At 36.1% G+C, this 17,641-nt stretch overlaps 1 protein-coding gene across 1 annotated transcript in view; it reads left to right on the forward strand.

Annotated features, from left to right (window-relative positions):
• The window catches only part of gfra4a (GDNF family receptor alpha 4a), a 114,619-nt gene that overhangs the window by 14,258 nt on the left and 82,720 nt on the right, over positions 1 to 17,641 (forward strand). The gene's annotated exons all lie outside the window — the stretch shown is intronic.

The following is a 17,641-nucleotide window of genomic DNA, read 5'->3' on the forward strand; positions in this document are numbered from 1 at the left end:
CACAGAAACCTACAGGTACGCAAACACTTTAGCATCAAAGGCAGTCACACTCATCGTACCAATCTGAATCCTGTCACCAATGCAGTCTAACTCCAGCCAACAGAAACTGCCAGCAATCCCTGCTTCTGTGAAACGATCAATATTCAGTATTTTCACTCCACTTTGAAAAAACCTTAAACACTTTCAGTGACAGTCTTTATGTACTGTATAAGAGAATGGCAGATCAGAGTTTCAAAGTGGCTCCTGTGTTTTTAAAGCTCTGTATGATAGACTTCAAAACCTAAGCTGGCCCCTGCTGAAAATATAGCATATCATTAAAATGTATTTTTTAAAAACGCAATTAAATTGTTTGAAAGCACTTTTCTTCATCGGTTGACGTATTTACTATTAAAACATCAAGGAGGCATAATATATCAAAGGTCTCTTTTTCCTAATAGCAATAATTAATAGCCTAATGCCACCACAAGTACATGCACAGTCCCAAATCTTTTACTAGAGACTATCCTAGCAGACAGGGAAACATTTTGTGCATTACACTTTGAAGAGCTCTCCAAAACATGTGGAAACTAGTAAAACATCCACTACGATATAATGAAATATGTGTCATATGTTGCTCGAAAAAGATAAGAATTAAAGTAACAAAGGATCAAAAATTAGTAAGAATCAAATGTAACAAAGGCTTCTAATGTTACAACATTTTTCTATAAATTAACTCTAGTCATCAAAGAATCCTGAAAAAAGTATCAAGAACTTTCAACATTATTTCTAGGGCACACAAAAATTACATTAGAATGATTCATGAAGGATCATGCGACACTGAAGACTGGAGTAATGACAAGACAACTATTTTCAAATGTAATAACACTTCAGAATCAGAATCAGAAAGAGCTTTATTGCCAAGTATGCTTGCGTATACAAGGAATTTGTTTTAGTGACATAAGCTTCCAGTACACAGAGACAACAACAACACACAGAAAAAAAAGCCAAATATTGCAAAATAAATCGGAAAATAAATAAATTGTATGAACAGTTGTGCTATAGATTAAAATGGAATAGAATAGAGTGAGATGCTGGGATGTACTAGGATGGAGGGGTAACATATATATATAAGAATATTGCACATTTTTATTGCATAAGTGGGGAACATTTAACTGTTCATGAGGTAGATTGCCTGGGGGAAGAAACTGTTCTTGTGCCTGGCTGCCCTGGCTGTCCTTCACAAATATTACTGTTCTTGCTGTCTTCCTTTGTGCTTAAATATTATTTTTTTGTATTGAATACAATGTGGTATCTGGTAGGAGGACGAGGTAAAAATGTACATTTTACATTCAGTATTCACATGTGGGTGGGAAGACGTAGTTTGTATAAAAAAGAAATGGACAACGCAGAGCAGAATGGGTCAGAGATAAAGACACAGCAGAGGGAGAGTAAAACGAGAGGACAAACCGCTGGCATCTTAAATCAGGTCAAGATAAAATCCTCCTCCTTCTTCATGTTTCATTTTCTCTTTCTCTGTCTCTAATGTTGATCTAAGGCCACGAGGTTATTGTAACACTCACCTTTTTCTGCTCCAAAATTCAATTTCTCTATTTTAACAAACCCATAGCCTCTGTCCAGACTGCTTTTGTGTTTGTGTATGTGTGTGTGTGTGTGTACACATGAAAGAACAGAAACCTGTAGAGCTCAAATCCATAATATTCCGAGAAGCTGTCTGTTTTTCTGTCTTAACTCTTAAGTGAAGATTTGACAAGTTATATTGAACATATATAGATCTAAATGAAATCAACAAGTACAAAATGGATTGCTGTGGACGACAGCCAGTGAGAAGCTCACGTTCAATGAAATGGAAATAAACAAATGTACTGATTTCAAAGCCACCTCATTTGCCACAATAATAGAATGATTATGAATCTTTCTGAGCAAACACTGCAATGCTAATTTGATAAGTTAGCAGTCGTGTCCTGTAATTAATTCAATTTAACATTCAGTTGAAAGCCTTAGAAAATCTCGCAGGTGATTGTAGCTATGAACTGATTTGGACAACAGATGTGTTTTGTGTAGTTAGTGTTTTGCTGTTGGCTGGGTAACCGCAGGTGGGCTGTTGTAAGCTGAGCTTTAGTGGATTGAACCATAATGAGAAATGTCTACTTTCCTCCTACTCACCTTCTCTCTGATCCTCAGCGTAGAGTGTAGGGGGTCAATGGACTCCACTGGGCTGCAGCTGTGTGTGTGTGTGTGATGATTTGAAATCGAGATGTTTTACCAACGCTTACCTAGGTGGACCTGCAGACAAAGGCAAAGACCTGCTGCTGTTTAGCAGTGGGCTACAAACACTTGACAGCTTCAGATTTGACCCAGGCCTTTTACCTACAGCAGGGATGTCCATTCCTGATCCTGGAGGGCCACCATCCTGATGCTAAACTCCTGTATACCTGCTGATTGTGGAGACCTTGATTAGTTGTTTCAGGTGGCTAATTAGGGCTAGAGCTAAACTCGGCTGGAAAAAGGCCCAAAGGGAACAGGGTTGGATGCTCCTGACCTACAGGAATATGCCTGGTTAAATGCAATCAACTATTTATAAAAACCAAGGAAAAATGTTTTAAAGTAATGGAAGTCATAGGGCACATGCACAGCATAGTGTATAAAATTTAAGATATACAACTGTGACTCACTCTGTTTCGAATGAATAACCATCTCATGAGATGGTGTAATATAAGCACTTAAAATTTATTGTGATATTAATAACACAAGAATGTCAAGCTCTGTTTTAGTCTTTAGGTCTGTTTTCATATCTGTATAATGAAACATTATATTTTTTTATTGTGATATTAATATCACATATGTCTTTTACAAGTCTTTAGGTCTACTTTCACATAAGTCAACTAATATAACGTAAAATTATTGTGACAATATTACAGGATCGTCTTTTGCGAGAACTGTTTTAGTCTTTAAGTCTGTAGTCATTTCGGTAAAATAATATAACTTCATATTTTTACTGAGATATTAATAACATAAGAATGTCCTTTGCAAGAGCTGATTTAGTCTTTAGGTCTATTTTCAAAACAGTAAAACAATATGACTTCATATTATTATTATTGTGACATTAATATCACCATTTTTTCAAGTCTTTTGGTCTATTTTCACATCAGTAAAATAATAGAACTGATATATTGTATTATAATATAACATTTTCATCATGCCACTGATAACACAAGAATGTCTTTTGCTTAGTCTTTATAACTCTTTAATTTTTTTTCCACTTATGATCCCTATTAGCATTCTTTACTGTGTATGGATATGCAGTATACCATATTCATTATGTTTATCTGTCAAAATTACAAAAAGCATTTTGAATTATCCATCAACATTTCAAAGAATATTAGATACATCCAAAAACCAGAAGTTTTTCCACTTAGAAAACAGGCCTTACTTAACAGGATAATTTAGAAGAAGTTACATCTTAAATATCAAACAATTTTACAGAGAAATTCAAGTAAATGCAAAAAAGTTTAGTCTTTAATCTGAGCTGTCAGTCCAATTGTGTAAATTATTTCTTGAACTAATCACCAGCATGCCACAGATAACGAAGCATTCAAACCAGAATATTCACACTTCAGCATTCTAGCGATCAGTAGCCCTGCTGGCCTTTATAAAAGAGACATTCACAAGATTAACATTTCTCTAGGAAGTGTCTTCTTCTGTCCGAGCTTACATTAAGAGCATTTAGATAGGATGTATAGAAGGCACATAAACGCTCGATCTGACCTTAAACTGTAATCATAGCTTTTTCTTTAAAGCCTGATCTGAGCTGTTTTACAAAATCCACTTAAAGTAACTCTCACTTCTAAAACACAAATGCTTTGGAAACATATTTACCAGCAGCTTGCGGCAGGCCACGTTCGCTTTGTCTCACTCAGGGTCAAACACTGATTATCCTGTCAGATATCTTGATGGCCAGTTGAAAATGCTGAGTAAGAAAAGCAGTCAGTGGCCACTGCCCCTATTACCAGGGTCAAATGACCGGAGTGGTCTATAAGGAGCAGTTAGGGGTGGACGGGGGTCCCGCAGACATCTGTCTAAACGGGGCCAGAACCTCCTAGAGGACATAAGGTTGAGGGTGCCATCCCTTAATGACTCTCGCAGGCCAGCCTTGGAGACGATGCCAGGAAAATGTCGCCGGTGGGAAGGTGATAGATGATGTCGGCAGGCTCTGGTTTTATTGAGGTTTTATTGAGGTTGAAGGAGAACGCTCAGCATGGCTGCCATGAATAAATGATTCTCTATTACCATCTGTCAGGAGACTAAATCCATTCGTCATTATTACTCATTCACACGAGCTATAATTCAAGTTACCACACATGCGACCACATATACACACGCATAGCAATAATATGTATTGCTAAACAGGGAAATAAAATATCAACCCATAAGCAGCTACAGGACCATTCACAAATTGTGCCGTCTCCTTGAGCTCTAAATCTTGGAATACATTCATCAGCTGTAATGAATTACATCTACTTAACATCTGACACTTACGATTTTATGTTCAGTTGCATATTTAGATCGCTCTCCTTTATCATGGTGATGTAGGAATATTGTTTGTGTTGGAATGCTTTATTGCTGACTGTAAATGCAGAGGGGAATGTGCAGCACGTGTAATGTAATTTTAACACACTTTCAAAAGGAGTATTTATTACACAAATAATATAATTCAGTGCAAACTAAATGGAATTTTTTTGGACAAGTGGATAATTGCATGGTATTTACAATTAAATGTAAATGTATTAGATTAAATGCAATTAAATTAATTTAATTTACCTTGAACTGTTTTTGACTCACTTAAAGGGATACTCCACCCCAAAATAAAATTTTTGTCATTAATCACTTACCCCCGTGTCTTTCCAAACCCGTAAAAACTTCGGAACACTATTTAAGATATTTTGGATGAAAACCTGGAGCCTTGAGACTGTCCCATAGATTGCCAAGTAAATAACAGTGTCAAGGTCCATAAAATGTATGAAAGTCATCGTCAGAATACTCCATCTGCCATCAGACATGCAATCTGGGTTATATAAAGCAACGGGAACACTTTTTGTAAGTGAAGAAAACAAAAATAATGACTTTATTCAATAATTCCTTTGTCAACGGTCTCCTCTGTGTCTCACATTATCACTAGCCACTTTTCCACTGTCGGGCCAGTGCGAGCCAGTGCTTTAAACGGGCCGGACGGAGCTAATAGCCTCGGGCCTGTATCACCGAGGCCAAAATAGCGCTGCGTTTCCACCATTGGGCCAGAAACTCCGCTGCACTTCACTAAAACCTGCCCTTTACACGCCTCTCAGGAACAACATCACACAACCCCATAATTTTACCAACAAAGAGACGTTATCAGAAAACTAATCAGAAATAAGTCTTGGGAACTAGCGCGATCACAAAACGAACATGATAAAAGCGCCTGTTTGTTTGCATGCTTTGTTATTTTTTTTTTAATCCAAAAGCATCTGTGTTTTACTATAATAAGTGATACACTGATCATAATGAATTAATTTATCAGGATTTAAAATTAGTCACACAGAAAAAAAGCGTTCAACTCAGTCGAGTCGGTTTCTGTTTATTTGTAGTCTTAGTATACGTTATACACATCTCATTTAGAAAAAATTATAATTTCTATATTTTTATAAAAGCTCCCGAACGAAAAACATTATTATATTTTAATGACATAGGCTACGCGGAGCTAAACTCGAGACGAGACTTATGACAGATAAAATATGTTACTAAATAAATACACGACTGTGATAGAGAATAAGAAGCTGACGTCTGATTTCTTCAAACGGTTGCATTTACCATGTTTACTATGGTAACGTTAATGGCTAGCATGCATAGTCTTTTGCATCGCTTATAAATATTTCTGACCTTGTATGGTGATTATAATCCACATCGGATCAAGTTATTTCAAACACTCGCTGCTGACTGAAAGTGAGTTTTGAGCTCAACTTAGGCTATTTTAAAAAGTTTTTAATGCTGGTGTTATAGCTGTTAGCTTTCTGAAATGATCCGAGGCGCTGATGCTCTCCAGACGCGGAGAAACTCTGCCTTTGTTCATAACCACTCCTCTAGCCCCTGCTGGCCTGCTTTGGCCCATGGTTTTCGTTGGGCCAAAAAACCCGGGCCATTGGCCCCGAGGAAGCACCGCCAAGGCACGATCAAGCCCCGGAAGTGACAGTGGAAACGCGACTGGCCCTGGCACGCACTAGCACGCCTGCTTTTGGCCCAACAGTGGAAACGCGGCTACTGTATGCTGCGTATGCTCTTGTGTCATCCGCGCCACAAGGATGCGCTGTTTCTATGTGTATTTAGCTTTGATTTGTAATAAAACAGCGCATCCTTGTGGCACAGATGATACAGAAGAGCATACACAGCATACGGTGATATGGAGAGACACAGAGGAGACTGTTGACAAAGGAATCACTGAATAAAGTCATTATTTTTGTTTTCTTCGCTTACAAAAAGTGTTCCTGTCGCTTTATATAACCCAGATTGAACGTCTGATGGCAGATAGAGTATTCTGACGACAACTTTCACACCTTTTATGGACCTTTGGACCTTGACACTGCTATTTACTTGGCAGTCTATGGGACAGTGTCAAGCCTCCAGGTTTTCATCCAAAATATCTTAAAGTGTGTTCTGAAGACGAACTGAGCTTTTATGGGTTTGGAACGACATGGGGGTAAGTAATTAATGACAAAATTTTCATTTTGGGGTGGAGTATCCCTTTAAGTAGCATTTAAGTACACCTTTTATATAACTTTATAATTACTTCAATTATTTTTTTTTACATTTTAGTTAAAGTGCACTGTCGAATGTACTGACAATCATTCACAATAAAAAATAACAGTAATTAAGAACAGAAAATTAATTGTAAAAATTATGATATTTATATTGAAACTTCTCATGTATTTAAATATATACTGTATGTAATTACACCCTTGTAATGATGAAGCAGTTTATAACATTTATAACATATATTAACTTTAAATGTATTGATAACACTACAATTACAATTACAAGTACTTTAAATCAAGTTTGCTGTATTAGTCAACATCAGAATAAATGTACTTCTTTAAAGCATTAGAAACAATTATAGTATAATCTAAAATGCAAAACTTTTAATCTCACATTATTACAAAGCACAATTTTTAAAAGTGTGAAAATAAAGAACAATAAATAGGTGTAGAAAAATTTTCATTCAGAAATTGTTAAATTTGATACAAATAAAAATGGCAAGTAATACATTGAAATAAATGTGAAAATTTGAAGTGGAAAGACTGAAATAGTATTTTTTTGTAAAATAGTCATAGTTTTACTTAAATTTCTAAGAAAAAAAAAATCACAGAGTACTTAAATGTGTTAAGAAACACAGATAAAACTTCAGAATAGGGAACACTTATTCACTATTAACTCCTACTTTTCCCTCAACAAATTCCTAATTTGCTGCTTATTAATAGTTAGTAAGGTAGTTGTTAAGTTTAGGTATTGGGTAGGATTAGGGATGTAGAATAAAGTCATGTAGAATAAGGCATTAATATGTGCTTAATTAGCACTAATAAATGGCTAATATTCTAGTAAAATGCATGCTAATAAGCAACTAGTTAAGAGACCCTAAAATAAAGTGTTACTGAAACACCTCTGAAACTATACTCACTTTAAGTGCATTGAAGTGGTCTTTTATTTAATTCATATTTTATTATCTGCAAGTACAGTTTTAAAAAGCAAATCTTTTAAGATTTAAAGTATACTACAAGTGCATATTCATTGCAATTAAGCACACTTGATTTTCATAGGGCCTGCATAAGGAAATATAGCTCTGAGCGAGTTCTTCAAGCATTGCATGTGCTACAGCAGGCTATAAGGCTTGCAATAAATTGTTGTGCGGGAGCATGAGCTGTCTTGGTCTGGCCACTTTGATCTACGATGGCACTTGTTGTCACTTCCAGATTTTTGCATACGCATTCTGCTCACACGGTGCCTTGCTTTTCAAACAAAATTGTTCTCACCCCCCTCTCCGCCCCTAAACCATCACACACAAAGGTCTGAGGATTTCACGTATCCGTGTGGTCTCTGCACCAGCGAGAGGGGTTTAGCATGCAGTGTCAGTGCCAAGCCTGGGCAAATATTCTCCTGCTGTGTGATGCTGCGCCGCATGGTTGAATAAGTTAGCGTTTCCTGCTATGCTAAATTATGCCATTTCTTTTCATTCACTCACAGGCATGTAGGACTTGATTCGACCTACAGCAGTGAGCATACTTCATCGGGTGAAGCCCTTTGCTCTCAAAGTCTCTTTTCCAGCCTAGATAAATAATTCTGTCCTTTTTCCGTCTCCTACAGCTAGCCTGCTTATATTCATGACGCTATGCTAAGCATAGCAAGATACTTATTTCACACTTGCATTATGTAACCAACTGGTCATTACCAGCGGATGCTTTGGCCTTGGCTTCCTGTCGTGGGGTTTGAGGAGCGTTGGGGGAGTGGAATGCACCTCTATACCTGCTGATTAAGGCTGATTGGCTGAGAGAGGTCATGCTGCTGCAGGTGATTGCTCAGGGTCGGCAGACGTTTTGCTGCCGCTCAGCACTACTTACATTCAAAGGATTTGAATCAAAACGCAAACAGAGAACATGGAAACGTGCTATTACCAATCAAGTTACAGCTTTACCTGGAAATTTGATTGTACCTGTGAGTTCAGAAAAGCAGTTATTGTCTTACTATCATATTTAGATGTGAATGTTGACGTATGAGCAAAATCCCTCTTGCTACTGATATTATGTTTTCATCTAAAGCATTGGAAAATAGCTCAATTCAGCCCAAAGGACTCCTGTGATGCTATATGTTCAGACGCATCCTGCTTAGACAGACCTTTCATTTTTAAATCCGGTGATTATTTACCCACACTTTTATGATTTAATTTTCCTGGAGGTTCACAGAATACGGAATGCAAAACAAAAGGAGTAACCAAAGCATCAAAGCTGCAAGCATACAGTGAAAAGTGAACGGTGATCACTGGATGACAGGTTCAGTCGGTTTATTAAAGGATTTGAGGTAAGAAAGTAAAATGTGATTTGCAGTCATGTTGATTGACACAACTAGTATCATCTTTATAACATCCACACAAGCTTTTCAAGCTTTTTTGATGTTAAAAAAAAATAGAAATATCATGACTGAGCAGATAGAGAGAGCTGACACTGCTTTCATGTACTTCCTCTGAACTCACTAAAATTGTATAAAATGGGACAACGTCTAGACCTAAATTTCACACAGTTGTGAGACAAACACATACAGACTCATTCTGGATGTGTGTTTAGAGCTGTAAGCCTGTGTTTCTAAATTTACTTCTGTATTTGAACTTAAAGGGAGAGTACACCCAAAAATGACTCACATTGCCTCAACCCTGTATGACCTTTTTCTCTGAACATGAAGAATATATTACAAAGCATGTTGGTAAGCAAACAGTTTTGGTGATTAATGACTTCTTTTCTAAAAAAAAAATCTATCAATCAATTAATCAAACAAAAACTATTTTCAAAATATCTTCACTTATGTTCTAGAGAAAAATCACATAGTTTTTTTTTCATATAGGGACGACATGAGGGGGAGTAAATGTTAAACTAGATTTTCAAATTAACTTATAGCAGACAAATATGTATGTGTATTTATAATATTATATTAACATTTAAGACACATTAAAAATGATAAACAATCAAACAAACAAAAAACAAAAATGTGCTACAACATTCTCTGGTCTCCACTTTGCAACAAGCTGAGATCTAAACTGTGGACCCACTGCATGTTTCATATAAAACAACTAGACTTATATGTCTTGCATTTACAAACAAAAAACACACATACACATATATACCTGCTCAAAAATATAGTCTTGCTGATCAAGTAACTAAATTCATTAGTGCTTCTCTGGCTAATAATCAGTAGCTGTTAATGACAGCTCTCCCTCTCCAAGAAAGCTCTCTCAACAATCTGTGAAATATACTATCTGAAGGAGACCACACAGAGCACACACTCTTCTGAAAATTGCAGATCTGTCTTAATTCTCCATGAGCCATGAAATGTTTATCCAGGACAAACACTAGAGCTTCATAAATTGGATTTCATCAGATAATGAAGTCAGACATATAGACTGTGGGTTATTGCCATGGCTTCACACTCGCTCATGATAATACAGCATCCAGATGATCAGCATGCAAGACAAGAACTGAAGTCATTTGATCTGAGTTCTGCCCTAATTAACCTGTGTTTCCCTTGTTTGTGTATGTATGTGTGTGTGTGTGTGTGTGTGTGTGTACAGGGGCAGATTGTTACACCTGATTAAACTGCAACAGGCACATAGTTATCGACTTATACACCTGTTTTAATTATATGCAACAGCACAGAAATGGCATTTGCATTCTGACATTTCCGTGACGTCATTGTGCTGGGTAATAACTAATTACATGTCATCTGAATTATGTAATCACTCAGATTCCAAAGGTACTTGTAAATAGAAAATATTGTGCGTTAAAGGGATAATTCACCCAAAAATGAAAATTCTGTCATTAATTACTCATGTCCCTCATGTCGTTCCAAACCCATAAGACCTCCATTTATCTTTGGAACATAAATTTATATATTTTTGATGAAATCTGAGAGCTCTCTGACCCTGCATAGACAGCAAGGGTACTACCATGATCAGGGCACAGAAAGGTAGCAAGGACATCATTAAAACAGTCCATGTGACTGGTTCAACCATAATTTTATGTAGCTGTGAGAATATTTTGTGCACAAAGAATACAAGAATAATTTCTTCAACAATTTGTCTGTTTATAATCAGATTAAAGCTACTTTTTATGGATTGCATAATTAATTGCATAATATTCACACGTTATTTTGACGCATTGTTTACTCAGAGATTTTAAGTTTATTTTAATCATTTAACATATTTTCACATTTCTCTGATGTCCAGTAATGGTCACACTGACATGCAGGCCAACAAATAAAATATTTATATTTTTAGTTTTAAAACATTGCTTTATTTTAAAGTTTTCATTTAATGAATTCGCTTTTTATCAACTAACAACCCCCCTGCAGTTCCTTAGTAAACCACTGCTTAAGAAACCCTGACCTTTAATTCACTTTAAGTTGTTAATAATAAAGAATAGAATATATTTTCTTTCTGTTTTTTTTTTTTTTGTTTCAAGTGTTCCATACTGCACCATCTCTCTGTACTCCCAGTGAGATATTTCTTGAGGGGGGCCCGGTGGCTGCCTCTGTGCCTCAAGCCCCTTATGCTGTTTGCATGTCAGAGAAGAAGGGGGAAAAGCAAAGAAAATAAATCCCTTGAGTCCATGTGAACTAGGAACACTTGGCAAAATAGATGCAAAAAAAGGAAAAGAAAATTGAACAGTTCTAAAAATGTACTCTGTGAATTATTGCATATCTGTAAAACAAGAAGTTCCAAACCTGCGGTTTACACCGGGAATATGTTCATCATCGTGCAGTGGCACTGACTTCTTAATAAAACTTATGAGCTCAAAATCTGCTATTATACAGCTTCATTAAGGCAATCCTGCAGCACAATCGTGCCTTCATTACCACTCTCCCTGTTGAAACAGATGGCCACTGTCTGTCTGCCTTATTTAAATGGTTATTTGTTGATTTAACTTAACAGGTTGTTTCTCAGATGTGTAATTAAAAGGTCTGTCTTTTTTCTTGTCTTGATAGGCTGTTGCTTTGTCCTTAATGGATGAAGAATTGGGCTAACAGTATCACTTATGATCATAATTGTCTGGATATGGCTGCTTAAGTCTGGTTATGACAGTCCCCACCCTCAACATAGCCCTGAGATATGACTGTCGAGATCTGGTGAAGTCTACCAAAACATCCATTTCTCCTCTTATCCGTGTGAGGTTGCCTTTACAGATGTATTCTGTTGTGGTACCATGATGATGGAACCTAAATTGAATTTAATTCATTTTCTGTTACAATTTGTAATGACGGTAGCCATTGACTGCAATAGTTAACCACATTCTTCAAAATATCTTCTTCTGTGTTTAGCAGAAGACATTCATACAGGTTTGGAACAGCTTGAGGGTGAGTAAATGGTTTTTACTTTTAAGTGAAATAACCTTTTTAATGATAAAATAAAGTACTACACATTGTAATAACACATTGTAGTACCATGTTCAAAACATTTTAAGGGATAAGATGCTCATGACAGGACTATGTTTGTGTTTGCTGTTAGTGGTGCCGAAGGTAAATCTGAACACAGACCATATTTTAGCCAACCCTCAGAAATCTGCAGAGGGAACATGGATAAATAATGACACCCTCTGAACCGTATAATTCTGTCAAAACTCCAGCACTGTTTCTCATGTCCAACCGACATCCCACCATCCTTTTCTGGCTTTTCATCAAGTCATGTTGCAAATGAAACATCCTTTTTCACCAATCCCATTTAAAGTGGAGTTTCCCACACCTTGCTCTTGGTCTTCATTCGGAGGTACAAAATGTGGTTTTATTTTATTGAGCCTCTTAAAGCCGTTGTGAGCCCGCTTTGATCTCCTCCCTTAATATGAGTGTTTTATTGCATCTGTCAGCATCATCAAAGTAGAGCACAATAAACCCGTAGGCTTCATTCTTCCCCTCTCTCTCCGTTTATTTACCTTTTGTTCTTTATCTTCTTTTTATTATTCCTTGTGGCAACTCTTTAAGCGCATCAAGGGTTTGATCCCTTAACAACAAACAACACAAACAAGGTCAGGCTTCCTCCCAACACGGTGCCATTAAAGACATCGGGTACTATACAGTAATTGTGGTGTGGGGTTAAATTGATCCAGTTTTCGCTTGATTCATTGACTGAATGTAATTGGATGCCGTTGTGAGACATTAGTTTAGAATTCATCAAACTCAATAGCGCTTAATGAAGACTAGGCCATTGGACCACACTTTAGGGAGTTTAATTAAAGCGGAGATTAATTTATTGGGGTACCGGGGTAATTTCATATCTGTATCTCTGAGAAATAGAGGTGAAATTGGCAGGAAGAAGACGGGACGAGTGAGATACCATTAAACAGCTGTTAAATGGATTACACACCAAAGCCTTCAACAATTTCACACACACACACACACACACACATTTGCAGCCAAGCATGGAAGGGCAGAGACAGACACAAACACAATAATTAAGCAGCTCCTGGTTGAGTACTGGCTGGGTGACAGAAGGGCTTTTTAATTCCACCTCGAGAACACGCTGAGTTTGTTCAGGTAGACATTCCCTGGAGACATGGGCTTAAAACACACACTCACACATCCTACTTATGCAATTAAATGCAAATTGAATTGCAAAGTAATGGGTTATTCCATCTGTGTGGTGTAATATTGTTTGTCCTTGGTAAAGGTAGACAACCAGTAACGGCTGTAGCCAAATAAAGACAGTCATTATAGGTATTGGCATAAAGGATGAACTGCGAAAAGCAAACAAACATTCATTTAAGCCACATTTGACAGGATTTACAGTATATAAATGTGGCTGATGATATAAGCTGGCTGTCAGAAGAGAGGACGTGGATAGATGGGACATAGATGGTGGTTTGAGCTTGAGACATTCCATCAGGCTAACAGTTACTATATCAAATTCAGTCCAATGTCCCTTTTTCGTGCCTCATTCGGTTTCTGCCTGGCCCATGAAATGCATCTAGTGATACACATGGGACTAAAACATGACCTTAATGGAGCTGTTTTTCATGCATGTACACATAGGATGTCGATTTTAAAAACTGTCCCTTTAACCTTGCATTATACTGTATATCCTTTGTAGCACAGACTTTAAAGTCTTTTGATTTCTGTCAGTGAGGTTAATCAAAGTTTTGCATTCAGAAATACACACAATCTCATTCTAAATTACCATTTTCTACTTGCTCGCTCTGAAATGGCAGTTTTTGTACTCTATGGCACTTTTAATAGTATTACATAAAGGAACCACTTTGAATTTGACATGACTAACAATGCTTAGAGTAAGTTTGCCGGCTCTGTGTGGCTCTGTCCATCAATAAATCCCTCTTTGCAGACCTGCATTACAAGACAGGTTCATAAAACAATCAGTGCCATACAAACTGTTAAGGTCAGACTGAAATCATCACTGACTTGTCAAAAACTTCACAGCCTTTTCAATATGTTGAAATCCTTTAGAAAGATACTCTCATCAGATATATACTGTACAGTCTTGTGCTTAGAAATTATAGCATTTATATTATAGCAACTAACATTCATTTCTTTCTGAACCCTTATGACTCTCTAATAAAATGTATGCAAAAAAGATAGTTAATTGCATGTAATTGCAAAAAAAAAAAAAAAAAAAAAAAAACTGTATTATAGTTGAATTTTACATTAAATGCAGTTAGTTGAACCTAACACTGCTTTTTTGACCCATTTATAGGATTTAAGTATATAATGGCATTAATTCTATTGTCTTTGAAATTTGGTGTACTGTTGAAAATTGACAAGCATTTATTGCAAACTAAAATATACATTAAAATAATCTTCTATGGAAACAGGTGTCTCATGAATTTACATATATTTGTAATTACACATTTGTTATGATGAAGTTGCAATTTAGTAAATTTAAAATATATTAATTTTAAATATAATACTAAATAACAGACTATACCGTTCAAATTATACCGAAGTACTTTATCATGTGCTTTACTATGTCAACACATAAAAAGAAAGCACAACAAAAGATTATATAAAAATTATATATTTGAATGGTCATTTATTAATGCATTAATTTGTTTGATGTCAAAATATCATAGAATTTTTGCAGCCATGATTTAATAAATGCTCTTTATGAACAGGGGAAGGACGGTTTTCTGGCCCATCAAACCCTTTTATTTCAAAGGATGAAGGAAAAAAATAATGATTTTTATCTGTATGCTCCTTGTTTATTCTATTTGCTAGTCCACGCTGTGATTTATCGTCAAGTAATTTCATTGTAATATGATTTTTGTTGTGATGTTTAAAGCATTTCACGTTCATTCACCATGCAGCACTATGGGGCTCTGTGTAAATAATCAACCTCAAGGTAATTATCTCATCCATGATGCTGTGGTCCATAAAGAAAGACGCCAAAGGCTTAATTAACTCACAAATGCGCTAGCAGACATATTTGTGTTTGTTATCAAAAGAGCAGTAAAGTCTTTTGGCATACACTCCCAGCTATACTAAGAAGAATACTTTGGATTTAATGCTTTGTTTTACAAAATCAACCTTCAAATGGTCTTTTTAACTTACCTCCTACACAATTTCCTCGTTTTCTCCTTCTTCTCTTTGATGAGGCTCTTGAGTAATCAGAGTTCCTGCTCTGTGTCTGCACACGTAAGACACTGTACTGAAGTGACCCGACAGTTTCCACCGCGCTTATGAAATCACTCCAGTTTTACTTCTCTTATCTGTCTCCATCTACAAGCCTCTTACCTCCTGTGAGATAAGGGCCACATAAAGAACTATCTGAAAATATTTCTCTCTTTCATCTTTCCTCCTCATTCACCCTCCTTTCTCCAAAGACTATCTGAACTTAAAGCAAAAACAACACGTTCTGTCGAAAAGCACAAGTATGCGTGCATCACATTGACTGTACAGTTAGTATCTGAAACTCTGTAGATTTGTTCAAAAAACCACCCCAGAGAGTATGTATGTATTTTTGATAAAGTGTTCTTGTTGAAGACATCATCTGCTTGTTTGTTTGAGCGGACTCCAGAGGCGATGGAATTTCCTTAGTCTTTGTAAAAGCTCGCTCACATTCATACGCCCTTATCCCGCCCCCCTGAGGCGTTCACAAAATTATGATAACTGTCGCTGTTTACTTAATGCTCTTCAAATTATTGAGATGTCTTCCTTGGAGCATCTGTCTTTGCAATACATACAACAGACCTCTGAGGCTGGATGAAGCGTGACAGAGAACACAAAGACTGCCGGAAGATTTATACTTTAATTCATTATTTACAGTTGATGTCTTGCCTAACAGAAATATTACATTGCCGGTCAATCTTTTTTCCCTGTTACAGTGGGATCTGAGCAGTCTTAAAGAGATGAAAATTTAAATGTAATCACTCTCATATTATTCCTTGCATGCTGTTTTTTTTTTTTTTCGTAAAGAAACTGAACCCATCAGGATTTTAAGTAGAAGTAGATTTAAGACTAAAATAAATATAATTTAATTACACAGTTAATACAATTCTACACTACCATTGAAACATTTGGAGTTGGAAAGACTTTTAATGTTTTAAAGGCAGTCTCTTATGTTCACCAAGGCTGAATTTATTTGATCAGATATACAGTAAAAACATAAATATTGTGAAATATTAAAATTTGAAAAAAGTCCAATAGTAATATATTTTAAAATGTCATTTAGTCCTGTGATGCTAGCTGAATTGTTGTGAACAGTTGTGGTCAAAATTTTACATACACATTGCAGTAGCTCCAAAATGTTAAGGGATCACTCAAAATGCTTGTTATTTCTTTAGTATGGACCTGAATAAGATATTTCACATAAAAGACGTTTAACATATAGTCCAGAGAACATAATAGTTGCATTTATAAAAATGTGTAACATATATAAAAATGACCCTGTTCAAAAGTTTACTTTCCTGAATGATCCACAGGTTTCTTTTTTTTTTTTTTTCTTTTTTTTTTTTTTTTGTGATAGTTCTTCATGAATCCCTTGTTTGTCCTGAACAGTTAAACTGCCTGTTGTTCTTCTAAAAAAATCCTCCAGGTCTCACAAAGTCTTTGGTTTACCAGCATATTTTGTGTATTTGAACCCTTTCCAAAAATGACTATGATTTTGAGATCCATCTTTTCACACTGAGGACAACTGAGGGACTTGCAACTACTACAAAAGTTCAAACATTCACTGATGCTCCAGAAGGAAACATGATGCATTAAGAGAATGGAGATGAAAACTTTCTGAATTTGAAGATCAGGGTAAATTGAACTTATTTTGTGTACTGGAAAAACATGTGTTCTGTAGCTTCTAAAGGGCATTACTAAATAAAAAAAAAATGATATTTAGGCAAAATTAAGTAAAATGTACACATCTTTATTATGTTCAAAAGTTTTCACCCCCTGGCTCTTAATGCATCTTGCTTCCTTCTGGAGCATCAGTGAACATTTGAACCTTTTGTAATAGTTGTGAATGAGTTCCTAAGTTGTCCTCAGTGTGAAAAGATGGATCTCAAAATCATACAGTCATTGTTGGAAAGGGTTCAAATACACAAAAATAGTTGGAAAACCAAAGCTTTTGTAGAACCTAAAGGATATTTCTGAAGAACAGCAGGCAGTTTAACTGTTTAGGAAACACAAGGGAATCATGAACAACTATCAGCCGCAATATGAATACAATATGAGGTAAAATAAAAATAAGGGTAAAATTATAATGACATAAACTGCACTTTTGGGTGAACTATACCTTTAAAGCTGTGATCATTTTTTGAAGTAATTGCATGCTGGAATGCTTTGTAAGAGTTTTAAAATAACTCACACGGTCCGACTGGCCTGTGAGTGTGCTGACAGCCGAAATAAAGATGGAGTCACTTCA

This window comes from Cyprinus carpio, chromosome B13 (genome assembly GCF_018340385.1).
Source record: "Cyprinus carpio isolate SPL01 chromosome B13, ASM1834038v1, whole genome shotgun sequence".
NCBI classification, from domain to species: Eukaryota; Metazoa; Chordata; class Actinopteri; order Cypriniformes; family Cyprinidae; genus Cyprinus; species Cyprinus carpio.